General features: G+C 37.4%; 1 protein-coding gene across 2 annotated transcripts in view; it reads left to right on the forward strand.

Moving 5' to 3' along the window:
- The first annotated feature begins 430 nt into the window (after window positions 1–430).
- Window positions 431–17,820, forward strand: part of LOC129721933 (calcium-transporting ATPase sarcoplasmic/endoplasmic reticulum type-like) — a 69,747-nt gene continuing 52,357 nt past the window's right edge. The window contains exon 1 of one of the 2 annotated variants that reach the window (XM_055675052.1): window positions 431–580. The gene's annotated coding sequence lies outside the window, so the exon portion shown is untranslated. Of the gene's footprint in view, window positions 581–17,279; window positions 17,490–17,820 lie in introns of those variants that run through there. The other variant, XM_055675054.1, reaches the window with a different exon arrangement.

Raw genomic sequence — 17,820 nt, forward strand, 5'->3', positions numbered from 1 at the left:
TTGTGACCGTCGACTTTGCGGACGACTTGATCGGCGAATGTTAGACTGAGTCCAGATTCAGTCGAGAGTGTGTACGGATACGGCAGTAATTGGATAATGATCAAAGATTTCAGTGAAATAAACAATATTATCACATTGTGCAAAAAAATAATAGAAAAGCATATTATTCATCATATTTCCAAGCACCACCCTACAGTACCAAAACACCTGTTCTTAGCCGCAAAGCACCGCTTAAACGTCACTAACGCCAATATGTTGCTAATGTGTACCGAACATCAACCGTCGGTCTTTTAGCTGATATAAAATTTTCAAAAACCTCTACAGAAAACTGCGACGGTAGTTGTGCCGTTCTGTGCTTTGCGTCTCTCGATTCCGTCGGTTGCGTCGGGTTTTCCGTCGGTTCTTCCTGCGGGGTGTCCGCGACCGTTCGTTGGCGCGCGAGCGGAAGGTACACACACACGCTGGCGACGCGGTGCTGCTGGTGGGGTCTTTGGGACCACGACGGTGCGGTAGACCGAAAATTTATATAAGGACTCACCGACAGTAAACCGCTGCCGATTGTCTCGACCTTTCAGAACAGGTCAGTCGTTTAAGTTTGGTTTGCTCCTATCTGTTTGTTTTGTGTGTGTTTAAGCCCTAAAATGTTCAATGGACGGATTGCAATCGTTTTTATTCGATGTAGAATTATACACGTGACAGTGGTTTACGATATTTTTGTGCTTGATTAAAACTCATATAAAATAATAATTATCGCAGCTGGAACAGTGGTGAAAAGTGTGGAGTGGACGGTTGAGGTTCAAAAACTGTAGACTGCTTGATACGTAAAGAACAGGAATACTTTGGAGTCCTAGCGTGGTGATAGTGAAGTCGTTACAAATAACATGTGTTGAGTTTGTGACCAATCTGAGGTAGCGGCGCAGGATCGCTAACATTGTTGGACATACACCGAGAGAAGATAATTTGAAAATAAGTTGAAATACGTCAGCCAACAGCTTGACAACAGCCGACAGTCGCGACGATGATAATATCTTCCTGTACCGTCTCGGAGGAATCACATAATTTTAGAAAATTTTCCCATCCAATCGTATGTATGGTAAAATGTTTCACCCTGATCAGTGGAATGCATCAGCAGAAGGAAACTAGAGCTCTTCTTCTTACTTCACACTGCCCGAGCGGACGTACTTGAAAAAAAAGTTGTTTCAAAATCAACTCATATTGATTCTTGCCGTTACGAGTTGTGACGGCGACACAACAGAAAAATAAAAGGAAGCGCCAATAACTTGTTTTTCCCTTAAGAATTTTCATTTAAATTTTAACAAATCTAAGTTCACTGCTTTCGCACAGGTTTACAACACCTGTAATCTATTAGAGGCTGAACTTTCGGCCAACACTATTCAAAGCATGCTGTAGTACCTTCGAAACAATTGATATCCGTCATCTTAATTTCCAATGTTTTCGAACAATTTCCGACACCCTTTTAATAACTCATTAGTCAGAATTGACTCGTCAACAGGTGCGCAGCATCATGGCCAGGCATCATGTAACGGGACAGCTTCCCTACTGTCGCTTCTATTACTTGAAAAAGAGAAGAAAACGCGTGAAACAAACTACGCAACCGATCACACCGAGTTGATCTTCACACGTCCAAGAAAATAAGTGCGAAAATATCATCTTCTGTTAGAAGAAATGGAAATTATGCAACAGAAGCCAACTAAATTTCGCTTTTTTTTATGGGTCAGGCTACGTTTGTCAGCCCTGCCCTATCCCGCCAACAGTTCCCCTCGCCTGACGCGGGCGCAAGCGGCCCACTCGAGTTCACCCATTAGACGGCCCCATGGCAAAGCACGGACCGTGAAATATGAAAATTTCGCTATGCGCACACCTCTTTTAATAAAAACACAACAGCCTGAGATAACAACAAGCTTAAAATATTTTCTCACTCTTCAACCTCGCCGTACTCTCCGCCCCAGCCCCGATCGGGTTCTACATACAACCACATGGGTAGCTCAGCCGGCTTCGCCGGACTAGCCGATCGCGAAACTACGGACCATTGCGCGGGATACTATTTTTAACCTCTCAGCGGGCAGGTCCTTTGTCAACTTCATTCGGCTTTAGGTTGCCCAAATAATATTTCAACTCTCGCTCTTCGTCTGCACTCACACGATAGTGCCCTTGCGGGCCAACCTCCACGGGCAGGAGCAGTGCGAGGAAGCCAACAGCTTCATAGCATCAGATATATTTTTTTTTTCTTGTTCGACATCTTTTGCTTTTGATTTTGCCAAAACAAGATAAATGCGCTGGCAGCCTGGCAGTTAAGCAAGAGCAGCGGAAAGAATGGCATTATGTCCCCTCCTCTGTGCACTATTTTTAACCATTTATTCACATCGCGGCCATAATTTGTTACACAACGCGCACCGGACAGCACCGGTGTGCCGCCGCGACTTGCTGCGAAGTTTTTCGCTAATTTTCCCCAACAGGCCGACAGATGTGACAACGTGAATATCGTTTCATTTATAACGAGCATAAATCCGATGGCTTTGAACTGCCTCAGCCATGGAAACAGATCATTCAAAGTAAACGCATCGAAGATTGTCACTCGAGCGCCGCCAAGGTTCCAAGTTGAACTTCGTCTGCCCCTACCGGTCAGTTAGTGAGTAAATAAAAAGGGAACGTGAAAGTTGAAAATTATTGCTGAATCGACTTACTCAAAACTTGATCTCAAATGAAATTTGATTTTAGTGTTTATTTATATAGCAATCACGTGTACCATTTTGTCCTCATGAATATGATTGTGATAACAATTCCTACACATAATTAGAAATCATTGCTCAGTAAACTGTACACAACTTTTGGAATATAATTAACATAATTAAAAGTAGGTATTGTTTTGGCATTCAAGCTGGGGTGTTCTTACAATTACATTAGACATGGAGACAGACATCCTTGACCTTACTTAGTTTAACTTTTGACATTAATGAAGCAAAATTGAGTTTACACGAGCCAAAAAACAACCGAACGTCCGCTTTCGCTTTGAAACCGTTGGGCGCTTATTACAGTTATAGTTGCCATTTGTTATTGCTGAGAATTCATTTAATTCGTTTTTAATCATTCACTAAAACTTATAATCCGTTCCAAAGTGAAAGTGGTCGCATGGTTGTTTTCTTTTGGCTCACAGTACCATGCACGTACACCTTGTTCTTCATTTAATGAGAAATCGATTAGGACTCGAATAATTTGCTGATTATATTATATACAATTGACAAAAGTTGAATTATAAATTAACGAAAAGAGGGGCGGATTTAGCACGATATTAATGGGAGTTTCCTATCAGACCCCACCTTTTGTTTATTTTTGTACATATGAATAATAAAACTGGTCATCACAGGTTTTGCCCTGCAGTTCAAACTGAGAAGAATGAATGATTCTAGCTTTTTAACCGTTCCTTTGAGTTTTGGTGCCCATAGCAACGATAGAACGCAGAGCACTTCATTTAAGTCTATGAAGACTACGCACTTCTGAACCGGCTAAGGGTACCACAATTCACTGGATTGGTTAGAAAGATATATTTCAAATTTTTCTTACTTAAATTGATAAATATTCATTGCATAGGAAGCATTTCAAATAACTATCTGGAACTGAACTAGGTTAATTTTGATTCTAGGGAAAAAATGACCGCACAGGTTGGTATTCTTAATTGAAGTGTTTACACTGCAACTTAGTAGAGGGAATTCCAGTAATTCAGAGTCCTGAAGAAATTATAGATAGTACTATTTTCATACCTCTATGTTATTATGAAGAGCATATTCCTTTAGTGAAAGAACTTTTCAAAAACTGATAATTTCAGTAATAACACGAAACGAAGCGAATATTGCTCAGTGCTGCAAGGTTACAGGGTTTATTTCGACGAGCCATGGGTTCTTGTGTATAATAAAACAGAAGGTCGAGTTTCATAGCACCAAGGCTTTGCTTTTATTGGCAGAAGGAACGAGGCTCAGTGAGCGTAAAAATGGGTAAAAAATTCACACGAGAACACAATATAAGCATGTCTCTCAATAGTGATACTGTTGATAATAGAAGTTGTCTGGTGGCAAAAAAAATTATTTATTATTTTTGTCGAGCTTTTGATAGAATCACTATATACTTTACAGTCCACCTCAGCACTGATGAAGTCTCCATGCAAGAACCGCAATTAGTATTTACATATTGTGTTAAGTGATAGATGAAACTGAATTAAAAAGTGAAGTAGATTGAAAGTGTGATGTAATGTGAAAAAATCATTGTCTTAGCGTGATGCAAAATTATATTATTTTACAATAGCTTTAATTAGAAAATCTGTAACTCGAAAATTCTATCTTTTCAGTTCTAAGTTAAGGACGAACTTTTTAGATTTTGTTCAATTTCATCAAAATATTCTTGTATTATTCCAGTTCTCAATCGTTAACTGTTCATAGACCTTAAAAAACTTTATTCAGCAAGAAGGTACATAATAAGGCATATTTTAATCGACTTTTAGAGCAAGTTCGGATTTCTAAACATTAAAATAGAAAGGTCATGGGTTATGTCAGAAAATTGGCCTTAATTTTTACTACGACAAATTTGCAAAAAAAAAGTGCGGAGAGTAGGTGGTAGTCAGGTGGAGAATAATCTGGTGAGTACGGCAGGTGAAGTAAGATCTTTCACTGAAGCATTCCCAAGTTTGTTTTTCCAAGTTCACTTTTGTGACATGGAGTCGAGCATTGTCATGCTGAAGCAGAACTACTTCGTGCCTTTCCTTGTACTTCGGATTGCTGAGTATACCTTGCAATGATTCTGTCAATTTCTTTTGCGTTTGGAACCGTTATCGGCAACTTTAACGCCCGTAAGCCCCCACCATACTGAAATGCTTCTAACATTCAAATTCCCAACCGATTTTGGATGTTGACCCATCAAATGGTTGTAAAATTTGTCCAGGAGTTCACTTTCATCTATTTTGAGTTCATCTGACTAGTTGTCCCTGGAATTTTCGTTTCAGAGCTGGTTCCCGTTGGGCTCTACATGGCACATAAGACGGTCCCGATATAAAAGAATGGCCAAAATTACCAAAATGCGAATTTCATATTCAGGATGTTTTGAGCACATGATTATTTTGTAGTATTTTAGCTATATTTTCATAGTTTTTAAATGAAATCTTGATACAAAAAACGGTTCATGTTGAAAAATGCCTTCAAAGTTACCTATTTCAGAAACGAAGAAAAATAGTTTTTCTGAATATTTTGGAATATATAAAAACCAACTGAAGCTATCATGATATGTTCACTTATGATTGAAAGTTTACTAAATTAGTTTCCTAAAACAGGAAGGGTAATGGCTTTCAACCCTACAGAGTTAGTCGCATGCCACATTGAAAATATGCGTAATTTTTCTAATTTTGACCATCAAAAACATTAAATGTAAGCACGTGTAAGCACACCCAAGCAGCACTTGCAACATGTTTTCAAATGAGACTACTCAATATTTGTTGTTTTAAAACTTTTTTAACGGTGCAAGAAACTTTTTCGGTTACTCTGAAGAAATATAAAAGAATTGAGCAACATTTTGCTATTTACGTGTATCATTCTCGTAACTGAAAACTAGAAATTGCTCAATAGTTTTCTGCAATCTATTTCCAACTGCATATTTCATGATGCTTTTTAATAACGATAATGTCACACGATGTTGCATATTGTTGTTTCACAAACGTTTTCTTTTAGGCAAAGCAAACAAGTGATGAAAATGTATAGCAACATCTTTTTTTTTTTCTTCACAAATCATTTATTTGACACGGCACAAATACAATTCAATGTTTAACGGCGCCAATTACATCGGATGACTTAATAGCAACATCTTGTTGAACCATATATTTGCTAGAATTACCACACAGTAAACAGCCATCTCTAATATAAACGAATGATTAATGATTATTGTTGGAAATATGGTTTTGTTATTCCATATTCCGCATGATTAACACTGCAAATCCACTGTGCAAGATTGTCTGAACTATCGTTTCCCAAAACATTGTTCATAATTTGGCGAGTTTGAATCATAAAATCTCTTCTACAACACTTTATAAAAGGCGCGTGAATAATTACGGAGTAAAAACATTTTTTACACGGTAAATTTTGAATCGCAGGCAAAATAACATACCTATCAGAAGCGTAAGTAGAGAAAAAGTTCGATATATTTGAGGTTTTTTATAATGTAGGGGAACAACGGGCAAGACGGACAGGGCGGGTAAGATGGTCCGTTGCTTATTTCTATATAATCTATTGAAATTAACACAAATCATTTATGCCAGTTACATACCTACAGCATTCTGTGAGTTTCGAGATATTATGTAGATTGAAACAATAGTTAGTTATTTGAGAAATAATAAAAATAAGCTCACCCTCAACAGCAAAGCAATGTGATGTAGTTTTTGCCGTGCCGAATTTAAGCTTCTGCTGCGGTAAAACTTCAGAAAAATATAATTTTTAATAACATTGGAATAATTGAGCATATTTGAAACATGTGGGTGAAGATAGTTTAGTGAAAATATGATTGTTTTGAAAATCACATCGATCCAAAAAATTGTTTGCCTCTTGGGCAAGACGGTCAGTCGTTGTGTTCGCAAAATGGGCAGTCTGAGAAAACGACGATAGCACCATTGAATATTGTTTCTTTCAGCATTCCTAACACGTGAGATAAGACTTAAAGTCATCAACTCTCATTTGAAATAAAAATCATCTTTAGAAACGTTGTTAAAACCTGTAAATATGCTACATGTAAATAATGTGAATGATTCCATCTGCGCAGCGGACGGTAAGCTTTAAACACGTGCTTTTTCTGCGCAGCGCGTCGTCCCGTATAGAAAAGAAATTTGCTATAGTCTTTCATAGGGCCGTCTTACCAGCACAGCCGGTCCGTTTCATTTGCACGTTGTGGAATAGTGTTTTTTCCAGACTGTTTTTATTTTAGTGAAAACTAATATAAAATCACTCTAAAAAGGAAAGGTGTGCATTATATTATGAAAAGAACTAGTCAATGTCGAATATAATGAATATCGTTGGTTGCAATGTTGTGTTTTGAGCAGAATAATGAATGATTTCCTTAGGGTGAACGTCTTGCCCGTTGTTCCCCTATGTAGTTATATTGAACTTCGCGACACCATCACCGAAGAGTAATGACAGTAAAAGTAAACAAACTTAACTTTATTTCTCCTCTCTTTTCTTCCCATATACTGCAGCGGCTATCGATGCAGATGATGGTTCACATAGCACTGTTAGTTGTATATAGGCTCCACTTCCTGTGCTTTTTCGGTTATTTACAAGTTGAATAAAAGTAACGGATGCGATTTATTACAATCTTTGAATGCTGCATTGAGAGTTGCATTTGCTTCATTGCAACAATGCGTGCTGCTTGGGTAGCACCTGATAGTGTGTCTGAGAGTCCTACTTGTGCCCTTCAAGAATGTGTGTTAAGAGTTTGCGGGAAATTTGCGTTTTGGTAAAAAAAGATGATTAAAAATTTTCCATATTTTTGCAATTTTTGAATTTTTGGGTGATTTATTAACAAAGTTTTCCGCATATTATAGCAATTTGGTTCAAAACACATCAAAAGAACGTAAGATTATGAGATTAATTGGTTTATTAGAATATACGTTGTTTAAAACATTTGCTAAAAGTTTGAGTAAAACCTGCGTTTCTGTAGAAAAAGATAATTTAATTTTTTCTTTTTTTTATGAAATTTTTTGGAGTTTTATGGAGACTTATCAACGTATGTTATAGCAATTAGGTTCAAAAATATACTGGAAAAACTTAAAATTAGTATGATTATTCAGTTGTACCCACTTTAGTTAACTTTTTTTTCATTTTGTTTAAAAAAAAGGTTAATATTAGCAATAAATTGATTGTGCGTGTATCTTTATTATTTTCAAACGATGTTTTTTTTATCAACCCAAAGTTTTTTTTCTGAAATTTATTTTGATAACCCAAAAGACTTGGTGATTATTCATGTGAAATCACACTAAATCGAATAAAAAAATGAATTATTATCTCAAAAATGGTTCCCAGAGTTTGTTTAATGAAAACACGGCCACACGCAAACTTCTCTCACCAAACACAAATATCACTGCCAGAGTTAAACAAATGGTTCGAGCTTGCATTTGGGTATATACTTGTCAGTCACGGCCGAAGTAGAAGCTGTGTACCGGATATGTCACCATACAGCATAAACAAATGGAGGTTCTCATGGTCGACCTTTCCAACACTGCAGTCAGGTGTTTCATACACAAAATTGCATTGAGTTAACCGTTAATCTTACAACTACTCCCACGCGTAAACCCGCAATCTCACACATATTGTTATGCTCTTGAATCATGCGGCTCATATGTCTTTTATGGCTGATTGATTCTAGTTCATTCCTTTGAGTCGGTCTGATTGTTTGTGTATGTGGAGGAAACAAAGTTTTATGTGTGCTTTACAGTTCTGAAGTTTTATTCAAGTGTTTTACGAAGAAGCGAGCAATGTCTTACGAGAGAGTTCATAAGATCGATTTAGTGAGTTTGTTCTTAAAACCTAGAACAGAAAATGTTATAAATGATTGCATTGAATTGATCAAGCACCGTTTTAAAACAGTTTTTTACAAACAAGACCATAGAAAACTGTATCAACATTTTTTGGCTTTACAATCGAGATTTGCTAAATCGTTTCATCTTCAGTAGTTTTGTTTGAATTGAATAGCTTTACAACTTTGCTCAAGAAACCATGTCTCTTGGATGCTCCTATCAAAAGTTAGATTCGTGCACCATCTCTGCGGATAAATCGCGAACTAACTCTCAAAGCCATAAGAAGCGTTTTACTATTATATGCATCTTTGCTGAAAACAGTAATCGTTCGTCTCGTTCCAGTAACGAGTTATTTACGTTTTTTCGAAAACGTCTTTTTTTTTCTTTGTTTGTGACGTCACCGTGCAATAATCCCTATTATATTTTTTTTGACGTTTAGCCTGTTAATACGAGCTCTTACTTAGTTGGAGTAAAAATGGCCAAACTTGAGTAAAAAGTTGGTCCCCTGAAATTCAACTGCACTATGTTAAACTGCAATTTGAGATTACAAACTCTATACAATTGACTGATTTTTTTTCTTTATAAAGGTGGTTTTTCACTTTAAATTGTAAGGTTTGTGCTAACGTAAGAACCATATGACCTGTGTCCAACTGCTTACGATGTCTTTTATCAACGTGGGTCGGTTTAATTAACAATTGTATTCATTTATCTCACCAAAGATTGGTCCCAAAAATCTGTATCTACAGAAGCCGGATGCGGTTTTAGGTTCTAGTCGGTCACGAATGCCAAAAATAGGCAAATTCTGCAATCTTTCGACAAGCGAAAATACAAAACTGGTCAAGAATTGGAAAAGTTAGAAGCATTAAATTTTGGTGGGTACCTGGGTACCCAGCCGAACGGTTATGATGCAAAAAAAGTCGGAACCACTCCCCTTCGACCCTCTGCTATAAAAAGTCTGATGATGGAAAATGGTTTATTCTCTGTAGTTAGGAACATGAGTAGAGGTTAAACTTGTTTTTTGAAGCAATAAAGTCTGAAGAGGTACCCGAGTACCCTGCCAAACACATAACATTATAGAAAAGCTCCCTTCCACTACCATAGCTGTCTTCAATGTGAAAATCGCTATTCTTGAAGCGATGAAACTCCTCGCGACAAGGGTTTTCACTCAGAGAGACTTTGCCGTAAGTATTCGACAGATGTCTTCGAAACGGAGAAGAATAACGACACTTCTTGCATATCACGAGCGTTTATCTGAAAAACTAACTTTTCAATCAAAAATGTTTCGATACTAAGAGATATCCACAAATGTTTAGATACGATAATGTTGACAGATGTCCACAAGCACTACTATTATGTATCGATTCTGATCGATTTATATCGATCAGCACTTACCCCTAAAGCATCTATTGGAATACGGCGGAAGCAATGTTGTACACACAATAAGCCTGTATCATTTTTATCCGTGTGTAACATTGTTGTCCGTGTGCTAAATATATGTCCACGTGCTAAATATATGGCAGTATATGTTGTTACTTGACTGGGGAAGAATTTTATTGTCTTTCAAGTAATAGATTTGTTACCCAAAAGGCAATTTGCGCTATTGCTTCCAAAGTAATTAGGAAAAGTTTTGCGTGTATGTATTCGTTCAATCCATGAAAGTGTCGAAAAATTCGACTTAAAATGAATTTTTGGCGAACACTTTTGTCTGGTGCGTTTTTTGAGTGCAGGCCTTAGCAAAATAGCAAATAATTATATGGAGAAAGCTCACATGCACTTTTCGTGTTTTTTTCAAGGGGGAGATTTGTTAGTAGCTTAAGTATTTATGATAAATATTAGTAAATAATGAGTATGTGTATCCAATCACAAATGGTGACTTCTCAACACTGTTAGAAATATGTAATTTTAATTGTTAGGATTTGTTTGCTTTTGCATTTAGGACTTATTATTTGTAGGGATTTAAACCTACTTGTCACAAAAGGAGAAGTAAACTTACAACTAACTTAATTGCTAACTTATTGGCTATAAGATGAGCTTATCCTAGCAATTGAGGATTGCAACGATTTTTGTCGAAAATTGTTAATATTTTTATTTGACATAGCTTCTAATGATTCAATACCAGTAAGTCTATGTAATTCGAGTGTACCAAACCTAGGAGGACGCTTCAAAATCATTTTCAGAATTTTATTCTGAATCATTTAAGCATTCTCTTCCTTGTTGAACAGCAACTTGACGAGATCGTTACAGCATGAAGCATTGCTGGTCTAAAACTTTGTTTGTAAATCAAAAGTTTATTCTTTAAACAAAGTTTGGAATTTCGATTAATGAGAAGATATAAACATCTCGTATATTTGATGCACTTCGCTTGAATACTCTCAATGTGCTCTTTGAGATTTTTCGTATTTCTTAGGGGTCTCATAACAACTGTGTAACTTTTCAGATCGATCGGTGGAATATTTATCTTGCACCCGATTTTTCAAGTTTCCATATGGTTTTACATGGGAAGATCCACTTTTCAAAACTTGCTCTCCAGAGATGTCCAGTTGGCTCCTAAAAATATATTGATAAATATTTGTAAGAACATTCTTCCAGGAAAAAAACTTTTGAAGACCGTAAGGCTTGAAAAGAAAGTTTTTTTCCTCAAACTGATTGAATATTTGACGAATGGCTCAAAATTTAATTTGTATAGGAATACTACTGCGGCGTGCTGCTGTTGTAAATTCAACCACGTGATGAGAAATAATATTTCGTCGAACTATGCTTAGTAGAGTGGGGAAAAATGATCGATTTTCCAGAACCAAGTTTTTTTGGTCCCTTTTGGGGTTCCAAACAACCCTGAACTTACCTGAAGTCGATTGTTTTTGTCTCCGCTTGGCGCATTGCATTTCAAATTTGTATGAAAATTTATATGGGAAAACCTACTTTTTGGCATTTACCTTTCTAGAGAGCTCAATAATGCTCTAATAATGCACTAAATTATGTTTTTAGTATTTTAGATGCCTAACAACTTTGCAGAAGACACTGAGGAGCTAGAATGTCCCTAAGAAGAGCTATAGTTGTTCTAAGTTGAGTATGTCGATTTAAATGCAAAAAATCTTGTTTTCTGCCAACATTACCAATATACACTCAGCTGGACCAAGCAAACAAATTCAGGTCAATATTCTAGGCGTAAATAAAATCTACAACGTGCTTCAGAGGTTACTTTCGATGAAAATCTGACTGACGCCGGTACACTGGCAGTGTTGGCAGAAAAAATTATTTGCAACATAAATTTCGACATACTCAACTTTGAACAGCTCTAGTATTTTTTTGGCACACCCTAGCTCTTTAGTGTCTTCGGCCAAGTTGTTAGGCATCAAAAAACCTACCATTAGAAGTCATGAAACCTATGATTTGAGCCATTTTAAGCTCTTTAGAATGGAAACTGCGAAAAAGTTGGTTTTCCATACAAATCTCATCATAAATTCAAAATGCAATGCGCCAAGCGGAGACAAAACCAATCGACTTCCAATAAATTAAGAAATGTTTGGGGCCCCAAATAGAACAAAAAAAACTTGGTTCTGGCTTTCTGCTATCAAGTTTCGTTTTTTCCATATAACGATTCCCCACCCTAATGCTTAGCATCTTTTCCGAAGAAACTATGAGCAAAAACTGCATTATTAATCATATCAAGAAGACAAACATCTCTCGATCGAAATGACAAGCTTCAAATCAAATAGCGCACTCCATCTATTAAAGGTGGAAGCTTGTTATAAAAGTGGTGGTAATCGTTACGAAAAAATTGTGTACGTACGTGATGATCCTGCCGGTGTATTCGGATTGCATTCACATCGCCAGCACACACACTAACATGCGTTAGTTCCACATTTGGCCGAATGTCTGTGCTGCCAAAACTGTCGCTCGATTTCAGGCAGAGTTTCCAGTCTTCTTGATATGATGATGTTTTCTACTGCGTTCAAAAATTTTAATCAAAGTATTAATTTCCAAACATTCTTTTTGCAAATCCTGGGGAGTAGGATTTCGAAGAAATGTATAAAAAGGAAATTAGGTGAGTAAATCTCGCAAAATATTAATGGCGCTAGGGTAAGCATATATATAAATATTTTGAGACTCAGAGATTTTCAAAAAAAAAATGACATTTTTATGTGCTTATAATGATGCATATTGGATCAATTTTTGAAATACAAATTCAATTGAACTGTAAACTGGGTGGTGAAATGACAGTGTGTTATTTTTCACAAAAATTCATCTTCAAAATCACGTAAGCTATACGAAAATAGCATGATAAAAAATTTCTTTCATATTTAGAATTACCGTAAATTTTAGTTACACCCATGAAAGTGTCAAGAAATGCGGGTGCGATATCACATCGCGGAAAACGTGTGAAATATGGATTCATATTATGGTTGCATGCTGTCAAAAGTTACATTTTTATTGCTCCATATCCGTGCTGTTCGACGAGAGAAAATTTTATTGTTTTCCGAAAAAATGTTGCTGCCAAATTAACCGCTCTAGAAGCGGAGAAAATGAAAAGTAAACCGATGTTTTGGACTAACCCTCCCTAATTATTTGCTCAAGACATTCGTGAATTACAATCTTTAGGGCCAGTGAAAGTATAAATTTCACCATTTGAGGTTACCCGTGCCAAACTACCATTGATACAAAGTTGCTGTGTGTAGGAAAAATTACCAACGAACAGTTCGAAAGTTCGGTTTTCCATAGAAAGTTGCTTCAAGTTCAAACAACCTGACAATATAGGTTGAATTAGGTTGTAAATCATACAATATTGGTAATCCCGTTCACTCTGGTACCCACCAGCAACACGCGCTAATGCGTGGGTTCCAAGTTCAAACCAAATTGCACCCTCGCACACTTCTGCCGGATTCTGCTATTCCGGAACAAGGGCATCGAGACAATCTGGTTCGCCGCCAAATCACCCATCGATTGAATCAGATTTCTAGAAAATTTCGTATCCCTTTCCCAGTTACTCAACCTGCCTCCTCGATAAACGACGGTTAAAAAACCTTCCCTTGAACCATTTCGTGGTCCGCTGGATCCGTTGTATTGGTGCGAGGTTCAGAGCAGCACGTGTCCAAGTGTTGAAAGGTGGCTGGCAGTTTCAAAATGCATCCGATGGGACGAAAATGTTGCAGGGTCGCTTGCATCCCAACGAAAAACAGTATCGCGATCAACGGTATCCATCCCTGCCTCCGGTTTAGTCTAGTCCAACACAATCCTGCACAGCGCTGCACTGCACTATAAATAAGCATTTGCTGCATTTTGGCACCGGTGGGGTCTTCTACTACATGGTAGTATTTTTTGGCAACGTTCGTTCGTAAATGTCAGATAATAACTGATCTACCACCTGAAGGAATTTTTGCTTAATTTGCGCTCGAGCATACTAATTGAAATCGATCGCACAATTTTCCAATGGAGGATTTCATGAAACATTGAGCGTACAATTTGACAATATGTTTCGACTGGTCTTCGTCGTTCAATTGCATAAAACACCCTCCTGCCCTCGTCCATTCGACCACTAATCTGATCATAAAAACTAAACGCTGTTTGATGAACGATTCAAAACTTATAATTAGCGATTAATTTATATTTACATATCGCTCTCTTCGGCCACTATAAACAGCGAGTTTGATTCGAAATTTGCACCGAGAAAATGCTCTCTCCTCTCCTGCCTTGAATTTATTCTTGTATATTTTTTCTCCATTGGATCGGTTTGGAATTATTGCCATTGGGGCAGCATGTAGGAAATAAAAATCTAACCGGAACGTGGTTTGAGAGGATGAAAATAAACGGAAAGTCGTTAAAAATTTTTATCGCTATTATTATTTGGGATTTAGAATTCCCAACGACCCTTCCTAGAGCAGACCAAACATAAAAGAAACAGATGCACTTGACAGTGGGTGAGCTGCAGTAGAGAAAAAAAAAAAAACAGTTTCGATTAGGGTGCCGAACCACGCGTCTTCTTCGATTCATTTTTTCTCAGCCAACACTAGCCGCAGTATTTGCTCTACATATTTGTTTGTCTGTGCGGGTGGCAAAATCACGTTTCGTGTACCACCATTTGGTGGAAAACAGCAAGCTTAATGCCCTAACCGCATGTGTTTGGCCTAGTTTCATGGGAATATTAAATTACGTTTTTCGCAAACCAGATATTAATTTACGCAATGGCTGATTGCTGACCCGTTCACCAGCGAAGCTCTGCAGGTGGTCATGAAAGTTGAGTTTCTTTTTTTCGATATAATGTTCCACTTTAGGAATTGTTTGTCCACAACAGATATCTTTAATAGAATAGGTTATTTTCTTGTTCATAGCTTAAACTTCCTAAAGCGGAATGCGATAATTTACACTTTGAGTAAGGTTAAAATTGACCACAACTGTGCAATTATTGAAGCAATGAAACGTCAACTATTCGCTTGTTGTTGAGTTTTTCGAACAAAAAAAAAAACAGTTCTGAGTGAAAATGTATGACATTTTGCATCGCTTGAAACACCAAACAGGATTTATCAAAAGAAATAATTACGTAAACAATACTAGGAATGTTAGATACAAAATAATCACATAACGTTTCCCGTAGATTTGACGATACGTAATTTTTAGTGTTTCTTTTCACACATTTAGCTCCAAGGTATAATTTTCTTCATGCATACCACTCATGAACAAAATAAGTCAGCGTCATTGATTCGAGGGACAATAATTAGCTAGATAAACAGCACGAACTGTGAACAGTTTCATAGCTAAAAAATAACACATCAATTTTATTCCTGCGCACAGGCGAGGAAAAAGCACAGTCATTTCAAATCTCGGGGCTGATCTTTGAATTTAAATAATAATATCAACTCCGCATGCTTGATTTTTATTACAGCATGTAATTGCATACCCTAATGAGCTGCCAGAAAATGTATATGTCTGGCATCGCTGATATCAATCATGATGTGAAACGAAAGGGTTAGCACAAGCCACATAAACTAAGTTATATTACCCATAAGGCACCAAAATAAACTGAAAGCTTATATTATAACCTCAAAAGGAGGTAAAATCATAGAACTCGCTGACTGAAATATGTCAGTCGATTTTTTTTTTCATTTTCATAACTTTCGGCGGTAAAAGTAGTTTAATTTTAACGTCCAGTTTTGCCAGTAAAAAATGCTAAATAGTTAGAGATACACGTAAATCTGACTGCCACTAACATGTAATAAAGCTCAGCGAGTATTCTTCGCCAGTTTCTGGCGTGGCATTTGACCATTGCTCGGTACTCACCTCGAAAGGTCACAAGTGAAAATGTCAACAAAACAAATGAGGGATTATTTTTGCTGATGCAGCACAGAGAAGACGTCTCCCAGCCTTAAAATTCTCATGTCTTTTTTACATGAAAAGTCACGACATTCTTCATAAGAAACTATGAGCATTACTTTTTATTGTTTATGGTGAAACTAATAACCTTGATTTGTAGTAAACGGGTTTATGTGAGTTTACGTTACTCAGAATTACGTTACGTAAAATGTGGGTTTGATGCCCGTTGCATGTATTTTTACTCAGCTTTCAACCATTTGATGATAGTTCAACAGAACGTTTTCGCAAAACTTTGATTGATCCTTTCGTTTTATTTTTACAAATAACAAAAACATTTGGTTATGTCAAAGAATAAGTACTAGTAAATTTATTTCGATATGTATCATTTATCTGTCACTTTGTCATCACACCGGAAATATAATTGTTCTTGATCTATGGAAAAGTATGGCACCAAGAAGTTTGAATAACAAAATCAGCCAATGGAGTCAGCGGTTGTATTCCTGAGTTGAATACTAAAGCTTCTAAAACTAAAAGAAGTGAAAAAGCAAACGGTTTCAACATTTTTGGTTTGCGTTTTATTACTATTGTGTGCATTACCACCTCATTCTTTCACACATATTTTTTCACTTATTACAGCCGCATGACCCGCCTCGATGCATTTGGCACCTTTAAATTCACCTGACAAAAAAAATCAGGTACCGTACCTTACAGACGGCAATGTAACGAGAGATATTTTTAACTTACATGAACCACTGTTCTTGCCGGTTGGCTCGCACGCTGCTTCCCAGCCGACAGCAGCGCAGATCACCAACAGAGAGTGAGAGTTGCTTGGAGCTCGTGAAGAACAAAAGTGAATCTCTTTCCCCATCACCCGATTCTTCACCCTGCAGAGAAATAATTTATTTTAAAAAAAATATAATACTCCCCATCTAATATTATAAGCGCGACCCTGGGATCGTGTAAAAATAATTACCACGCGTTTATCAAGAGAGTAGAAAACCGAAAACCCACGCAACAGAGAGACCGGAAAGGAGAGCACTGTTGAGTGACAGCTCCCACCACTGGATCCCCATTTCCACCACAGTGAGCATTTTTTTCCGGTCCGAATATTGCCGTTCTGACATTCGCCCTGTAAAATTTCCACAGTGGTTCACCAATTACCCGGGAAACTGGGAAAAGGCCATCTGGGATGCCATGGGATTGATCTTTTTTGACACTAGGGAAAACATTGGACGTTTTTTATTTTTTCACCACGTAGAGCCTCGACTCTCGCTGAGTGTCCCGAGTTACTCTCGCAATCGCAGAGCGAGTGAACAGAAGTGCGCGCGCCTTAGTTTTCCACTGAAGTTAGCAAGCGCCGCGAGGTAGGAAAAATCACCTACTGCGCAAGTAGCTGCTTCCGTGCGGCGATCCTTACTACACAAGGGGACGAATGCTCAGTCATCCACGATCTTTTCTTTAGTGCGCAGCATACCGTCGTAGAACAGCCTTAGCCTGGCTCGCAACTGGCTGGGTCTAAGGTCTTTTCTATTATATAATCGCACTAAAAGCAGTGACTTTTCGTAACGATTTGATTGATTTTGTGGGCGCCCAACATTACCAGGAAAATAGTGCCTTCTAAACGGTGTAAGTGTTGTTCGAGTCTTTGGAGCATTTGTTTGCACAGTGGTTGGCTTGATTGCACAGGAGTTTGTGGTACAGCTAGCTAGCTAGTGAGATTGATTAATAGGAACTGTGGCTATTGGAGTGAAACTCCATTTTTAGACTGAAAATGGCTGATTAAAATACGGAAAAACTGAATAAATGATGTGACCATTATTGGAAAAAAAAAGTTTAAACACAAACATTAGTGTGTTGTCCACAACAGAAAAGCGCTAAATCAAGAGGAATTAAAATCATAAATTTATAAATAGCATTCAACCACTCAAGTGATATCCGGGCAAAGCACACTGGTC

This window comes from Wyeomyia smithii, chromosome 2 (assembly GCF_029784165.1).
Source record: "Wyeomyia smithii strain HCP4-BCI-WySm-NY-G18 chromosome 2, ASM2978416v1, whole genome shotgun sequence".
Classification (NCBI taxonomy): Eukaryota; Metazoa; Arthropoda; class Insecta; order Diptera; family Culicidae; genus Wyeomyia; species Wyeomyia smithii.